The sequence below is a fragment of the Sipha flava genome, unplaced genomic scaffold (assembly GCF_003268045.1).
Source record: "Sipha flava isolate LNK unplaced genomic scaffold, YSA_version1 285_pilon_pilon, whole genome shotgun sequence".
Classification (NCBI taxonomy): Eukaryota; Metazoa; Arthropoda; class Insecta; order Hemiptera; family Aphididae; genus Sipha; species Sipha flava.
In genome coordinates this window covers 22,438-31,502 of record NW_020272952.1, presented here as the reverse complement: position 1 = coordinate 31,502, position 9,065 = coordinate 22,438, and the positions used below count along the sequence as shown (strand labels likewise).

Here is a 9,065-nt window from a genome sequence, read left to right as displayed (position 1 = left end):
GAGATATTGAAAAGATACTTGATTAGTGATGGTTTAATGACCAGTAAATAGAACATATAAATTACAAAAGTTTTTGCAAAGAGGATGTTTTGTTTACTTTTTTACTTATTTTTTTTTTTTAATTTTTTTTATCTCTATATTATCAGTATCAGTTATCACTACAATTTTATTTCGACCCGTTAGAACAAAAATTTTCGCTGCAACTCATTTGTGCACAACGACACATTCACACACATGACATGTAAAGTTTCAGTAGGTATGGACTATGAATATGGACGATTCAGTGGTGACTAGTGTGTTGATGACGTAAACTTTAATATGACGTAGAAATTTCTAATATTTTTGAATCTCGGTGAGGAAAACAATATTTTAATATTGATAATTATAAATTTAATGAATACTGTATTTTAATGAGTGGATGTTCAAATTTTAGATTTAGCAAGTGAATTTATTTTTGACTAGGCATTATGTTCGATCTAGCGAAAACATTGTTAAGTCATTATTGTAATCCATATCACTTACTGTATGTCAATTGTTCATTTAACCATATTTTATTTCTTTTTATAGGTAATTACAATGTTAATAAATTGCTTCATCATAACGTAATTGAATTAAATTTCCCATAAAACTTGAAATATATACACTTCAAAGTACAATTTACGCTTATTTATTTCAAAATTTGTTATAACAATAATTGTTGTTATATTATAAATATCAGTTGCCAACGTCACACTGTTCGATGCACACGCGTATTATTACGCTCCGCAAAATGTTGTGATCTCGCTTTGGCTCTTTATCCGAAAATTAAATTTTCACATAATATAAAAAAAAAATAAAAAAAAATACACGTCCACTGTTGCTTTAATTATCAAAATTGTTAACTTAAGTGCGTTAAAAAGCGTTCTATTGAAATGTAAATTAACTCAGTGCGCAAAACCACCAGTGCCGTTATTATAAAATACACGTCGCGTTATCGCTGTCGAACGGCGAGATTCGACCTCTGCCCGAGACAAACATGTCACAATCTCTAAACAAAAATTACAACAAAAACAAAAATGTGAATAAACAGGTCGGTCGCCTAAACAAGCAACAAAACATAAATAATATATCACTCAATATCGAAAACTTCGATGAATCTTCAAATGACGGGTGGACACATTTGCCTAATAAAAGAAATCTATCAGATTCTTTCGAACCGCGTTCTCCTGATCACCTTGTAAATAAAAACAAAAAATTATTTATAACTAGAAATCGCTACGAATCATTGCAAGCTGAACCTCTCATCATGCAAAACTCTATCGCTGACAATGACATACAAAACTCTACCTCTGAAACTCCTAACTCTGTCAATCCAACCAAACCACCACCACCAATTTTTGTGAAAGGCATACAGAACTTTCCAGATCTCTGTGCAGCACTAATTGAATTAATCGGAGTCGACAATTTTTTCTGCAAATCATCGGCAGACAGCTTGAAAATTCAAACCGCAAATCCCGTTGCATACAGAACATTGATCCATTTTCTAAGAGAAAAAAATGCCCAATTTCACACGTACCAACTAAGGGAGGACAAGCCTATTCGCATCGTCTTACGAAACTTACATCCTTCTACATCCACTGAACTAATAAAAATTGAATTCGAATTACACCTCTTCGAAGTAAGAAAGGTCACAAATGTCCTACATAAGACCACTGAATCGCCATTACCTCTGTTTTTTATCGATCTCGAGCCCACTGACCACTCAAGTGAAATCTTCAAATTCTCTGATTTTCTCCACACAAAAATCAAAGTGGAAGAGCCCTACAAACCGAAAGTGATAAGTCAGTGTCTGATTTGCCAGGACTATGGCCACACAAGAGCTTACTTCGGATATCCTTCACGCTGTGTTCGCTGCAGCACATTTCATCCATCCACAGAATACACCAAAAAACGTGACACAGCAGCCAAATGCGCCTTGTGTTCCGGCGACCACCCGGCCAACTACAAAGGCTGCATTGTCTACAAAGAATTACAACGTCGTAAAACACCAACCACAAAAAGTAACTTCTTGCATGATAATATTAAACATAATGTAAATAATTATAATGTAAAAGCAAACCACCCATAACCAACCTCATTTGGAAATAATTCTGATGCCTCCCCTAAAACGTATGCTCAGGCCACTTTTAGTCAACCATCACAGTCCTCTCCTCCAACCCCCCCCCTACTGATCTAACTTCAACTATTTCTTCCTTTGTGGACGAACTAAAGTCACTCATCAATCCGCTGATCGCTCTACTAACTCAAGTAATTACTTCCCTTCTTAATAAAAAAAAATGAATAACTCATACACTAACAATTCCTTATCAATTATATTATTCAATGCAAACGGTCTAAAAAATCACGTCAATCAACTGCAGAGTGTTCTATTCGATAAACGCATCGATATCGCTCTAATCTCCGAAACCCATTTCACTGAGTATTCTTACATATCTATTCCTGGTTATAGACTAATCAAATCTAACCATCCAGACGGCACAGGTCATGGCGGAGCAGCCATACTCATTAAATCTAATCTTAATTACTACCCACTCGCCAACTACTCTCAAAATCATTTCCAATCATGTGCCATCTCAATTACAATTAATAATATTCCTGTTACTATCGCCGCAATCTATAGTCCAACTAGACATAATCTAACTATTGACAACCTTACCAACTTTTTTGACTCAACGACCAATAGCTTTATTATTGGTGGTAATTATAACGCGAAACACCAAAGCTGGGGTTGCTGAGTCACCAACCCTCGCGGAAACTTGCTCTACAATTTCACCAATACAAAAATATACAAAATTCTTGCTCCCCTGGGCCAACATATTGGCCAACCTCAGTTAGGAAAAAACCTGACATTCTGGAAATCTTTGTCACAAAAATTCCTAGCAATTTATACTATTCAATTAATAATATTCTGGATCTTAACTCCGGTCATTCCTCCGTCATTCTCAATATTGATGCCACTCCGCAAACTCGCACTCTTAGTCCTAAACTATTTACGGCAGCAACTGATCGTCTTAAATTTCATAACATCATAGCCGATGAAATTAACCTAAAAATAAGCTTAAAATCTACCCAGGAGATTGACGATGCAGTTGACAATTTAACAACCCTTATTCAATCAGCGGCTTTTAAATCAAACACCCTAAACACCACCACGAACTCAGCTCATAAACACCCTTTTGTTTTTGAACAAGTCCGCTCATTAATAGTCGAAAAGCGTAGAGCAAGAGCACGTTACCAAACTACGCGGTTACCCTCACATAAAAGTGCATATAATAAATTAGCTAATTCGTTAAAAAAATGTTTAGCCAAAAATAAAGCTGACATGTTCGAACAAAAACTGACCTCACTCTTCTCTGTAGATGGGAGCTTGTGGCGCGAAATCAAAAAACTACTTCAATATAAACGCCCATCAGTTCCACTCAAAAAACCAGATAATTCATTTGCCTTCTCTGACAACAATAAGGCCGAAGTTTTTAAGGCTCATCTTTACGAAACATTTCAATCAAATCATGATATACTTACACCTGAACACATTGATGAGGTAAACACCTACCTAAACCTACTATCTTCAACAAATCGACCAGAAAAATATTTCACCCCGAATGAAGTCAAACAGACCATCCAAAAATACTCACTAAAAAAGTCACCCTGCTTTGATCTGATTACAGCCGAAGTAGTTAGGTGCCTTCCCAAAAAATCCATAGTATTAATAACATATATTTTTAATGCTATTCTAAGACTTTCATATTTTCCGTTGTTATGGAAATCCTCCAAAATAGTTCTGTATCCTAAGCCTGACAAACCACTCGATACCCCTACGTCATTCAGACCAATAAGTCTCTTGCCTTTCCTTTCAAAAGTGTTAGAAAGACTTATTCTAAGACGTATTATCCCACATATTATCACTAACAACATACTTCCGAATACCCAGTTCGGCTTCCGAAACTCACATAGCACGATACATCAATTACATCGTGTTGTTGATGTTATTTCTACATCCCTTGAAAAAAAGCTTTATTGCTCTTGTATTTTTCTAGACACTGCATAAGCCTTCGACCGGGTTTGGCATGAAGGCCTCCAATTCAAACTTAAAAAATTTCTTTCCCCCTCACTTTACCTATTAATTAAATCTTATTTAACTGATAGGCATTTCCAATTTAATTCGTCGATATCAGAAATCGCACCAATCAAAGCGGGTGTACCTCAAGGTGGTATACTTTCCCCTTTTCTGTTTAACATTTACGTAGCTGACCAACCTACCATGCAACAAACCATCGTAGCGGATTATGCCGATGACAAAGTTATCTTATCCATCAATGAAGATTCTTTAATCGCCTTATCAAACCTTCAAGTACATCTTAACCACTTGTCTGAATGGTACAAAAAATGGCGAGTGAAAATTAACCAAAACAAATCTACACACACAACATTCACACTTAAACAAGGAATTTGTCCAAACATTACTCTCAACAATGTATTAATTCCCACATTTGATACAGTTAAATATTTAGGATTATTCTTTGATAAAAGACTTACATGGAAGAAACACCTCCAAACCAAATGGCTAACCTTAAACAATCGCATGCGCATGCTCAGACCTTTACTAATTAGAAATAAGAACTCCACTCTAAACACCAAGCTAACAATCTACAAAGCGTTACTAAACAACATTTATTATTTACTATTTATGTTATTGAAATATTGGATTAATTGTGGTAAGAACTTTTATTTAGTTTTATACCAGTTACGTTATGAGAACAATTTTTATGATAAATCTTAATAATCTATTTTAGTGTTGAACAACCTGGGGGTCGTCAAATTTTATTAGGGGATCACCAATAATTTAATACAAAATTAAAAATGTACGAGTATATCTAATATATTATTTTATATAACATACATTTATATTTTAAATTAATTAAATTAAAGATATGTTAAAATTTCCTAAAATGAACGATTTAATTTACACGAATATAATTGTTGTATACATTAATTAAGTTATATATTAGATACTTACATAACATTTGTAGAAAAAGAGGTAGGAGATCAGGCAGTAAATTTAGGGTTGTGGATCAAAAAAGATTGAGCACCGCTGGTTTATTTGATAATTAATGGAATGTAAAATAAAATTTAACCTGAGTAATTGATATTGATACTTTATATTATAGTATTATATTATTATATTATTCGTTAGAACAATATTAATTATAAACTAAACGGTTTTTGACTACGTTTCACTATGATACTTCTGGTTCGGATGAATTGATGATTGAAAATTTCCTAACCAATTAATGGTGTCTGATAAAGCCTGAGTCTAGAAACATTATATGATTAGAGTCATTTGTCACCTTATCAGATCAGGGAGAACTGTTAAAATAAATACGGGAAACGGAGAAACACTGACGTACTTTGGCAATCACATAAGATTCATCTGTGGGTAGGACTTTACGATAATACATTTTAGCGGATACGTATTCTGCAGCAAACCACACCAAAATATGTTACATGTTTCATTCTGAAATAAGCCACTTCTAAAGTGTTAGACCGATAAGATGACAGTTGCTTGGCTATTGGCTTATAATAAAAATTATATATTTACGGAAAAACAAAAACACCAGAAATATACATTATAACATTATATATATGTCATTATCTATTGTATTTAAAACTACATGAAGAGCGCAAACATTGCTTTCAATAGTTGTATTGAACTTGATATTAGAGAGCCATTAATTATAATTAGAAAAGCGTAAAAATGATAACCCTAGTAAGTAGTCGACATCTAACTATTGTACTTTTATAATGTTAATTAGAAGAAAAATATTAATCTAAATTGAACAATGAAGACATATTTTTGTTATTTGTTATTTAATTTAGACTCGTATAATTATTACATACTATTAATTACATTAATAAAATACATAATTAGGTCAATAATAAATAACTTTAATTTTTCATTGTGTGAATAATTAAATTTTTTCTTGAAACAAGGTAAATTTGAAAAATTGGTAATTATCAAAATGTTATTTACTTATAAAATTTAAATACCAATTTGTAATCAAAAGACCTGGATCAAAATGCAAACAAATTGATAAATATATTTAATCTGTATTATATTATTGGTTATTTTTTTTACCATTTATATATTTTATAAAAAATTAGAGCTTCATTTTCTATGTATAATGTATTCTCCAGGTAAAAATGTTTTCATGACTCATATACATTTATATAAATATTGACTTAATTTACTTATGCATACTACAAATATAGCTACTTAAAATCTATACATTAATTAATATATTGCAACTTTTTTTTAATTTAACTCTTAATCATACATTATAAGCAGGCCCATATTTAAAAATTTGGCGCCCCCGGGCATATAATTTATGCCCCCACCTCAAATAAATAATAATATAACACTTATAACTTTCGTCCATAATCGAGATTCTTTAATATTAAAATATAACTTATAAATGAAAATCGTTTAATTATTTTTACTTTTTTTAATTAATAAATTATAATATAATAAAAATACAATTTTTTTTTTAATTTACAAATTATAACATAATAAAACATACTATTTTATTTTTTTTACTGTTTTATTTTTTTTTTCATTAGATACATTATTTTTAAAATTAATTTTGCTAAAATATTTTGCCACCCCTGAGACTTGATACCCCCAGGCATTTGCCTATCCGTTCCCCCTTAAATACGGGCCTGATTATAAGTCAAGTATTTTATTTGCATGCGTTATGTATTGATTAAACATCAAAATGTAAGATAGTGTGTTACAATTTTTATTCGATTTCCAAAGCTGGACATTAACGAGTTAAAAAGTTAAAATTAAAATACTTTTAACTAAGATACATAACGAGTTACTTTTTTTTTAAAGTAACTTCTTATTTAATGAGATAAATTATTTTATTGTCTCATTGATTTATTTTCTACCCATAGTTTCTCTATAAAATAATCGCAATTATATCAAAGTGAAAAGAGAAATTTTATGTTTAAATGATTAAAATATTAAAATATAATCATTATTTAACTAAGTAACAGATACTTCAATTCAAAATCGAACTGAAAATCACTCTGGTAATTTATAAAACTATTTTAAATGATTAATTTATAACTATTTATGACGATATGGTAAAATTTACATTATTGTTATATCATTTTCTATCATAATGTATAATCTATATAACGAACTTAAATATACATATCGCATAATATAGGTATTATAATAATAAGCATATAGGTAATCAATACCTCCGTATACCATAGTTCATATTTTTTAATCACTCCAAATAACAGTATATGGTAAGAAGACAAGTCGAAATAAATTCGTTATAAGGATAATGGATGAACAGAATTGGTTAGTAATGTTAATTATTAAAACCGGGCATGTCCCGTTTCCGCCAAAAATCCGGTTCCCTGATTTACGCATAGGTAGCCCTTTTCTGCCGAAAACAAAAAAGGTATGATTCTCGTTTCCGCCAAAATGTATTTTTGTGAAAAGACATTTCCGCCAATTACTATTTGGGAACCATATATAATTTTTACTTATTCTTATCATTATACATTTTAATACAAGTAGATAAATCTGCTTACATGTCATTGGTAATTTTTGACCATCTATATTTTTGAATGAACAATTGTATCCATGATCACCTATAATAAAGGATAGATTAATTTCATTTTTCATAAATAAATAAATAATTAAATAAATAAATATATTTATTTTACTCGTAAATAGAAAACGTACCTTTTGTTTTAAGTATTACTTTTTTTTTTTCAAAATATTAGCCAGGCAATTTTTCATGTAACATCTAACTAAAAACATATTTAAAACCATCAAAAAGCAACATTGTTTTACCTCTTTTGCTTACAAAAAATTCCATTTTAAGAACGGTATTAAGTTTTGTTAGTCTGATGACAAACAGAACAGATACTGAATCGAAATACTAAAAAAAATTTAACATTCATTAGATAATTACTGTGTGCGAATTATAAATAAACTATAATACAGAGTATGCTTCCTTCCATTGTCGAATGTTATCGGTGTATACATTAAAAATGTTTTTGTCTTTTATACATACCACAGCATATATTCAATATTGCTTTAAAATTAAAACCAATGGTTTCCAAACTTTTTTTGGCGGAAACGGAAATCGTACCTTTTTCGTTTTTGACGGAAAAGAGCTATAGCGGAAACGGTCAATATTATTTTGCCGGAAACGGGTAACTCCCCAAGTGCTAACCTTGCTTGCAATAATTTAAGTCCCTCCAAACAAGTTATGTAACTCATCATAAAATGGCGCAACCAGTGGTGTATTGTGGGGGGGGGGGGGGGGTAAGTTTTAGCGATGTTATCAATAAATAAAAACTACTTAATAACAACTAAAGAAATTATTGATGAATTTTAAAAAAAAAAAAGATGTTTACCTTTTTATTATAATTATCTCTTAATTTGTATTTATAATAATAATAATAAAATAATATAATAATTATTCCATACCTTATATATATTTTTTATAATATTATAAAAATATGAAATTGTAGAACACTAAATGAGCGAGAAGGAAGTAATCATGTTTTATATAATATCGCGATAGAGCATTTATTATGAGCAAGAATACTTTGAAAAGAAGTGTATCGTACAGAGATACTTCTAACGTTCTATTGTAGAATATTTAGTGAGGAATAAGAGTTATTTCCATAGAATAAGGTTAAGATAATGAAAGTTAATATACAGCGAAAGGAATTACTAAGCAATGGACACTAATTTAGGAAAAGAGAGAAGAGAGTGTAAAGATGAAATAACTTGAATGTTTCAATAAACGTGTATGGTATGAAACAAAATAAGAAAAATCAGATTATTTACCCATTAAAAGTTGTGAATGAGGAAAAATCAAATCATTATGATCTGCTTTTATTATGTGAGGGTAATAAATCACATCATACGTTTATTTCAAACTCATCAAGACTTATACGTACACAAAAAACTGATCATAAAGAAAAAATTATTT

At 30.5% G+C, this 9,065-nt stretch overlaps 1 long non-coding RNA gene across 1 annotated transcript; it reads right to left on the bottom strand.

Moving 5' to 3' along the window:
• Positions 1–7,312: 7,312 nt before the first annotated feature.
• LOC112685646 lies at positions 7,313–7,962 on the bottom strand. The gene is made up of 3 exons (XR_003148822.1): positions 7,802–7,962; positions 7,648–7,707; positions 7,313–7,571 (listed from the first exon to the last, which is right to left on the bottom strand). It is a non-coding gene; the product is annotated as an uncharacterized LOC112685646 (long non-coding RNA).
• Between the last annotated feature and the right edge of the window lie 1,103 nt (positions 7,963–9,065).